The sequence below is a fragment of the Petaurus breviceps genome, unplaced genomic scaffold (assembly GCF_028583685.1).
Source record: "Petaurus breviceps papuanus isolate PSGF00001 unplaced genomic scaffold, PetGlider_PUasm1.0 125, whole genome shotgun sequence".
NCBI classification, from domain to species: Eukaryota; Metazoa; Chordata; class Mammalia; order Diprotodontia; family Petauridae; genus Petaurus; species Petaurus breviceps.
Window position 1 is genome coordinate 931,686 of NW_027185653.1, and position 8,788 is coordinate 940,473.

The 8,788-nt window shown below is 44.5% G+C and overlaps 1 protein-coding gene across 1 annotated transcript in view; it reads right to left on the minus strand.

Moving 5' to 3' along the window:
• The window catches only part of ELAVL2 (ELAV like RNA binding protein 2), a 162,896-nt gene that overhangs the window by 153,099 nt on the left and 1,009 nt on the right, over positions 1-8,788 (minus strand). The window lies entirely within an intron of this gene.

Below are 8,788 nucleotides of genomic sequence, written 5' to 3' on the forward strand. Positions count from 1 at the left end.
AAGAATGCTAGGGTTCAAAAACAAATATTTTCAAGCTACCTAAAATTAAGACCAGTCTAGAAAGTTCAAGATTTCATCTTCAGTCAATACTGTTAATTTACTGATAACACCCATAAAAAATTCAAGGTCATCACCACACCCCTTACTTCCCTGCTAAAGTTGTCCTCTGATGACTCAAAGAAAAATTTACATGAGGAGAATAAGGTAAGGCATGGGCTACCAATTATGAAAGGTTTGGGGCACTGGTCTCATGAGGAAATTGTACATCTGTCTCCCAAGGACCAGCCCAGATAAAGCAGAAGGGATCCTCTGAACCTATCAAGCTAATGAGCAGAGGGGTCCTTGACCAACTGGTAAGATATATACTGTTTCTACCATAACAATTCAATGTGACAGGATACTAAGGCATGGGACAGTGGCTATGTGAAATGGTAGAAATCTTAGATAAGATCACAGATCCTTGAAATACTGAAGTATCCACTTTATGTGCACACACAAATAAGCCCATACATTTATACAAAGCAAAAAATGTTGGTGGAAATGTGGAGCTAACCAGTTTGATTTCTTTCATTCACCTAGTCTATAGAATTTCTGAACAAGTTAGTAATGTCAAAACGGGATATTCTCATAGTGGTCTCTGAAACTAATATGAACTTTTACAAATTAAGTTTTCCACCCAATACCCACAAAATTAGGGACTGAGATAAAAGGTAAATGGAGAAAGACAATTTAAAAAAATAAACTCACAGAACATTTAAAGTAATAAAAAAAAGATTTTTAAAATCCAAAAGAGCATTAAAAATTACTGGTTCTGTCAAGATTCCTATTAACTCTTTAGTCCATAGAGATAATCACGGAAGACGTCTCCTTGTCTATACTATTTTCTCTCTGTTGTATAATGAATTAATGAAAAAGCAATGATGTACCTATCGTGTGCCAAGCACTATGCTAAGTGCTGAGAATACAGATACAAAACTGAAGATCACAACCGTTATCCAGTTGTTTATATTACAATGGGGGGAGACAACACACATAGGTCAGTGGTGATCAGGGAGGGATATTTCCCTTTGGAAAATTACAGGGATGGTGAATGGAGCTGCAGGGAACAAATTGACACATCCTTTCCAGGAAGAATGACAGAATTAATTTTATTATAGGTCCAGAACTATAAATCAAAGTGAATATGTGTGAGAGGGGAAACATCTGGGAATAAAACGGTTAAGTGATTATTTCATTTGTTTTTGTTTTTCCTGACCTTGGTTTGAGATAGCCAAGGAGATGTCAGGAAAGTGAAGTTCTACAATCTGAGTTATTAAAAGAACAACCTATCCACGACAGAACCAATAAATTAAATAGCTTCAGTTTCATATATGGGCATCTTATACAAATCCCCCCAAAACACAGTATATAAACTTCTTATTATTTAGATTAGTACTCATAATAAAAAATATATGCATACATTAAGTGCAAGACTTAGTTAACTAAAAAAAAAATCCACCCAAATCTTCAAAATATTTCCTCCCACTCCCCCTCAAAAACACCATTAATTTTCTGTCATTGCACCCACAACCACTGAAAATTGCAATTCTACAGGATGAAGTTTAAAGTGTTCTTAATTGAATATTTTTCTGGAAAAAAAGTGTACCTCAGTAGTTCTGTATAAAGCGGGTTCCATGTTATTAATATGAAGAACAATTTTCTGAACATGAGGAAAACCTACATGCAGAAATGTAGTTGAATATACTTGATTTTGTTCATCCCTGCTCACATTAGGATATTTACTGATACCTTTTTGTGGATGGCAAGAAAGCAACATTTATCATTTTATAACTTACTTTCCTCAGAAACACGAGGCTTTCGAGTTTCAAAGCTTTAAAAAAAAAAGACACATCTTTGTGCCATCTTCAGAAAGTCAGTATTCCTAGCCTTGATTCCCTTCCTTGTAAAATGGGGACAATACCACCTCAGCCCTCACAGAACTGTGAGGATAAATGAGAATATATGTAAAGCAATTTATAACTCTCCTCAAAATACTGTGAAAATGCCAACTATTTTTTAAAATACCCTGTTATGAAAAACTCTAAAGCAGAAACTGCTTCTGTTTATTAAGACAATGATGAAGTTTGGAACTTACCCTTATGTCAAATGGGTAAGACTTTAAATTTCAACATTACAGTAGTTTGTCTGTATTACTCAAGAGTGCCTAGAAGCTAATGAGATACTAAGCAAGCATTAGGTTCAAAGTCAGTGTTTAAAAGATGTGTGAAAGGTGACAGATGTAGTTACCATGAATATTGATCGTCCTTGCTTAATTAGACTCTTTCCGGTAGAATGCTATGGCTTTGGCTCTCCAGAGTGGAGCAGCCTTCCAGGTACAAAAAGAAAGAAAAAGCCCAAATCAAAACCAGAACCTAACCAGGCATTCACTCACCCAACAGCCCCCATCCCGTCTGACACAACACTTTTCTCATTAAGATGAACCCACACTCTAAATTTCCCAGTTTGACTAAAAGTTCATAAGGAAGGCAATACCTGGCAAGCAAAAAGCAATGAAGACCACTAGTTCTAGAATCAAAGAAGACAGGTTCAAATCCCACCTCTCACACAATTTGGATGACCTCAGGCAAGTACTGAACCTTCAAGGGTCCCAAGTTTCCTCATCCATAAAAGCATGGGGTTAGACTAGATGGAGGGCCTTGAAAGTCCGTTCCAGCCCTAGAATTATGATCTTAAGATGAACTCTGGTTTTTTCACAAGTAATGAGAATGACAGCTGACAGTTATAAATGTAGAAAGGCAGCTTGGAATGGGGTAATATCAAAGAACTAGCCACAGTTAAATTCACATCTTGCTTCTGACATACACGGGCTGGGAAAATCACAACCACCTTTCAAAGCTCTAAACCATCATCTATGTTTTTAAGTTACAGAAAGTGCCTGTTTGCATTGGTAGAAGAATTTCCTCACCCAAGTGGCAGGGGAATGCAGAATGTCTTCTCCCTCAGAAGCAGGTTCGTACCATCTCCACGTATGTTGTCAATCTGCACCGAATACCAGATGATTTTCACTGTTATGGAAGGGCAGGGCATGTAGGTATACAGTGCTTTAAAGAATTCAAAATGTTACACACATCATCTCATTTTATCAAGAAGCAAGATTATGTGGGGCTCTGAAAACACCCCAAGTCACAATGCAAAATTAGTATAAATGAAAAGCTGTAGTATACCAAAAATCCATCTCCAAATTTCATGCTGATTTGAGAGTACTGATAGCCTGGCTAGAGCTAGAAGAACTAAAATGTAATTGCTTCATGTGCTCTTTTATACTAATGTCTGAGAGGAAGCAAATGCCCAAAGCTGAGGGCTTAGAAAAGTGGTTTGGGGGATGGAGAGAGTGAAGATCATCCCAGGCTCCTTGCCTACCATCTTGGGTTCTTGTTTAAGAAAATCTAATGCTTTGTAATAAAGAATAAAAGAGAGAGCTATCTAGAGTAGTTTGAAAACAACCAATTGGTTTAGAATAATTAATTCGTTTAACAAAAGCCCTAAGGGTCCAAGACATCAGGTGTTCATACTGACCAGACCATACCATGCAAAGAGAAAGCAGGTTGTGTGTCCAGAATGGGAAAAAGAAAACCCAAGCCCAGATTTAGGTTGCTTCAAGCAAATAATTTCAACCTAATGCTAAGAAGGGAAATAAGAATTAAAAGGAACCTACGTTCCCCCAATGACCAACAGGAATGAAAAAAACAAATGTGTACCCCAGACCCAGGATGAGTTAGCAAAGAAAAACTAAGTGAATCAAATCATCCAGTCATATAAAATGAAACATATAGAACAAGTGAAACAGGAGACCATCAAGGTATATGGAACACAAGCACCTGTAAATGTACCTATTTTCTGTTTTACACATTTGACATTCCCTATAACTGCGGTGGTCTTAAAATAGTTAATATTGTGTGCTATATTATATACCTTAGGTAATGATGAATGAAGGAGCACCCCCCCCCAAAAGGAAACCCCATAATCTGCCAAATGGTGGCATCACAAAGTTACTCAAGCAGACTTGGACCCCGGAAGCCTTTTGCTCAGAGATTACCCCAGGAAACAATATTTGTCACAGGAAAAAAAAAAAAAAGACTTAAGAAGTAGATGGTAAGAGTAAAACCTGAGAAAATTTAATGTAAACTATTTGTTTCCTCTCTGAACCCCTCCTTCCAAGTCCATTTCCTCCCATGGGATATTTTAAAATATATCTTCTTTCAAATGTACCTTCACCAGAAGCCCAGCACAGTACTAGGCAAAATAATATTCTGATCATCTTGCTATAAAAAAGGGTTAAACATAATAACCTTTACATATCTGATCAAAAATTATCATTTGTATAATACCAAAATGTCTGAACATATTAGTGGGTATATTAAAGTTTCAAGAACTAACCAAAATGGAGACTTTCAGGACTGCTTCCTCAAATTACCACAACCTTAGCAAAAAAAAAAAAAGCTTTGGAAAAATATTTCATGAGTAAAGTTCTTTCAAGGCCAGCACAACATTAGTCATTTTAGGCAAACAGGCTTTACCTAAGGGAATAAAGAAACTGATCTCCAACTGATGGAGGGTGATTAGCTTGGTTTTTAGATGAAGCTAACGACACAAAAACTTTTGGGAGGAAATTACATCTCAGACTCAGACGTGGAAAGGAGCTTAGAGATCATCTGGTCCAGGGCCCTCATGGACTTAGAAATGAGCCATGTGAAGCCCTGTTTGCCAAGGTCATGTGGGCAGGTAACAGATTTGGGATCTGGATGGCAGCCTGACTTCGAAGCTGCATTCCCCCTCTCTCCATAGCACAAGAGTCCTAAGTCCTTGGAACAATTAAAAGAAAAAATCATACTAAAAAGGCCCTGAAGGTTCCATCTCAGGCCCAAACAGATTCGGAGAAGGATCTAGACCAATCCCGTCGTATAAACACGGGAGAAAAAACCAAACGTAAAACCCCAGAGTGACTTGTCCAAGGTCACCCAGCAGAGCCACGTCTCGTGACTCCACTCTGTTAAGACATGTGGTGAGGGCGAAGGAAGACCCCCTACCACGCCACCATGCTCACTACAGTCTGCAAGGAAAGGGGCAGGCGGACTTGGTGTTTAACCATCGGCTACCTGCTACATTGGTTTCCATCTGCTCGGCGAGGCGCGCCGCGCTGGTGACTCCGCCACGGGAGACTCGCGGGCGCTCACACGCGGGCACCGGCGGGCACGCCCCGCCTCGTGCACGGCCCCTGCACCATCCAGGGGCGCCCTGTTCACGTGCTTGGCTGCACCGCCCCCCCCCCCCCGCCGGACCCCACGCAGCGCGGAGGGCTTTAGAGACGAGCCTGCCACGGGCTGCCATCCCACGGCCCACTCGGAACACGACGCAGCAGTCGGGGCAGAGATGGAGGAAAAGGTGGCTCGGCCCTCCCCGGGCTGCACGCTCACCTGGAGGCCGCCTGGGGCCCCCCGCGGCCTCGCAGCCAGAGCTCCACGCCCCAGCCCGCCCCGCCCCGCCCACGCACGAACATCTGTATTCTAAAACTTAAAGGGCAGGGCCCCTCTCCCGAGCCTCTGCCCACGCCTTCCCTTCCCTTCAGCGGGAGGCGAGGAGGCTCACACCCGGGTGCCTAGGAGAGAGCCCGGGCGGGCAGCGTGGGTCTGGCCTTCGTTTCAAGAAAGACAGCCGGGATGGGATGAGGGAGGGGGGAGGCGCGTGGCCCCCCCCCCCCCCCCCCCCCCCGAAGCCACACTTGCCTGGTCCGCCCTTAACGCCGCCGCCGCCGCCGTCACACCAGCGAGAGAAACACTCGGGGCAGGAGCCGTGGAAGAGCCCCTCGCGGCGGCCCCCGCCCGGCCCGGGTGGCGGGAAGGCGCCGAGATGCCAACGATCTTCCCTCTGGCCCCTCGCTCCCCGCCCCTGTTTCCGTGAGGCCTGGGAGAGACGGAGACGGAGACGGAGGAGGGAGGCCGAGTCCCGCCGTTTGTCCAGGGGCGGGGAGGAGGGGCGTCCTCGGGGAGGCGCCGAGAGGCGGAGCCCCGGGCCTGCTCGGGCCACCCCCCGGGCCTGGGCCACCCCCTGCCCCCCGGGCTCCGGGTGCCAGGGGGGCAAGAGCGGCCGTCCAGCGAGGCTCGCGGGGCACAAAGCCCCCTGCCCTAACCTCAGCCCCCCTGCTCCTCCTCCAAAGGGCGCCGAAGGCTCAGAGAGATGAAATGCTCCGTACCTGCGCGGGCAACCCCCCGCAGAAGCTCTCCAACGAGGGCGCGTCCCCACGCTCTCACGCCCCCACTCTCTTCACTCGCCTTTCCCTCCAAAGCCCGTGCATAATCACGTCCTGTCCTGTGGGCCGTGAGCCCAAACGCGCATCACCGGGAACACCCAGGCCGCGTGTTTTCACACCTGCCCCGCCCTTCATGACTGGAGAACACCTGTGGGTCTTCCACGAAAAGCCCCTCTCTTCCCCTGCCTTCGGAGAAAAAGATCACCTGGCGTTACCTACCAGAAAGGAGACTGACGGAGCCGTAGGCGTTCTAAATCCCCCCGCAAGAACGTGCCCAAGGTTGTCACTCCAAGGGCACGGTGCGCTTGATGCAGCGAGGTCCGGGCGGGAAGCAGCGCCCAAGCACCCCCCGCCCCCATCCAAGCCGAGAGGGGCCGCAAGCATAGGGAGGCATAGGTAGACATAGGGACATTCCAGCCCGCCCTATCATTCACCCCGAAAGGCAGGCTCTCGATGCTGCAGAGGTCAGAGGCTTGACTACTTGGACTGACCAAGCAGGCGGCCAAAGTGAAGTAGGGACCTAGGCTAGAGTGTGGATGCTCTGCCCAGATCTTCCAGAATGTGGGCGAAAGCTCTCCTCGAGTTTCACAAGCGTCTGGCTTGTCCCAGGACCACACCAGCCCAAATTCAATTCCTGCCTAACGGTCCCTTATTGTTTGGAGAGTTGCACCTAATTGATGCGATAATTGCTCAATCGATTGCTTCTTTTTGTTTTGACCTTACTTTCAACAGCTACTTGTACAATACCCTTCAGTGCTTGCTTGCTACACACATTAGCTGTAAAATGGTCCTACCAAATCTCCCTTCCCTAACTGCAAAGTCTTGGAATGTCCTAGTTTTTATTAGTTTGCTTCTTTATGAAATAGTAGGCCTGGTTCTCTTTTGAATTTAGTTTCTTCTAATGCCAAGACAAATGTAGTATTTCCATGGCATATTTTATAACTTAGTCGTTAAGTTTCATGTTAAATTGAACTCCTCAGCACTCGTTTAAAGGAGCTGGTGAAGTGAGTGGTGCATGTGAAAGGGGTGATCTGCTTTTTTCCTTTACTTCACACCTCAAAAGCATGTTATGGTGGAGGAAAGCGCAAGTGAGACCAAGACTTCCAAGTCCCCAACATTAAAATTGATGGTCTGCAGCAATACAAATGGATCGGTTTCCGGCAGAAATTTCTAGTGTAGTCCAATTAAGATAGTCTTTCACGAAAATAAAAAAATCCAAGGGCTTTACCTAAGTAGAGGCCCCTAAACTACACACAGCACACACCCTTCTTCCTTCCTTTGATCCTTTAGAAATATGAAGTTCAATTGTGACATGCATTTTCTTCAATTACTTGTCTATTCTGCAGTTCCTGAAATTTAAGACTTCATTATAAGTCTGAATCAACAATCCAATCTGAAGGAATGGATCATTTCTCTTTAAAACACTCTCTAGTAATGAGTGATGTTAAAAAAAAAAAAGTAGAGATAGGAAGGATGAAGGTGATGAATTTTATTCAACCTAACTGGATAGGAGATTCTGATGATTTAGGGAGAAGGTACAGTGATAGCCAATCTATGGTCCACGATCTGAACTGTAAATATCAAATGATTTCCTATTCTTCTCACATTCTACCACAATAAATCTAGCTCTGCAACACCAGGTTCCCTAACGAATACTTGAGAGTGGAAATGGGGAACATTTCCAACCACCAATTTACCACAGTTGTATAGCTCTCATATTAATTCTTTTCAGATGTGAAATAGGTGGGTATGTGGCAACCGTGCTGGGCATAAATTGAACAACAATGGCAATGCTAGGTCCCATCCAACCATGAACACACACGGTAGACACTGCCTGCAGCTTTTAACCACCACTGTCTCACCATCAGATCCCTAAGTACAGTCAAGGTTAGAAGTGTCCAAAAAAAAAAAAAAAAAAGGTTCACAACCTAAATTGGGTGGAGAGCATTGGGAACAGAACAATTTTAAAATTTTTAAACCGTAAATTCGTCTCTGCCCCATTCGTCCTTACATATATACCCACATACAGTCCTGAATTTCGCTAGTGCCAAAATTTTTAAACTTCTCATAGGTAAATCGGACATCTATCATTCACCTCCACGTCCCTATTCGAGCCCCTCCCCCATATCTACCCCAGGTTTACATTTTTTTTTCTTTTTTGCAAAGAGAAAGGGGGTTGGTATCACCTAAACGCTAAGAAATTGCAGAAGTTGAAATGTGCATCTGTACAACCAGACAAACGAATCACATCCTTTACCATCTTTCCTCTAGTGTCAGTTTTAACAATAGCTATTCAGAGGAAAGGGGGGTGGGGGGAGATACAATGAGGAAGGAGGGGTTCGGTAGAGGGTTACGTAGTCGGGCTGGCTACAGTTGTAGTTGCAGCGAATCCCTTACCTACTGGATTGAAAAGGGGTTTCCCCCAGTTCCTTATCCCTCCCCCCCCCTTTCCTCTGAATAGCTATTGTTAAAACTGACACT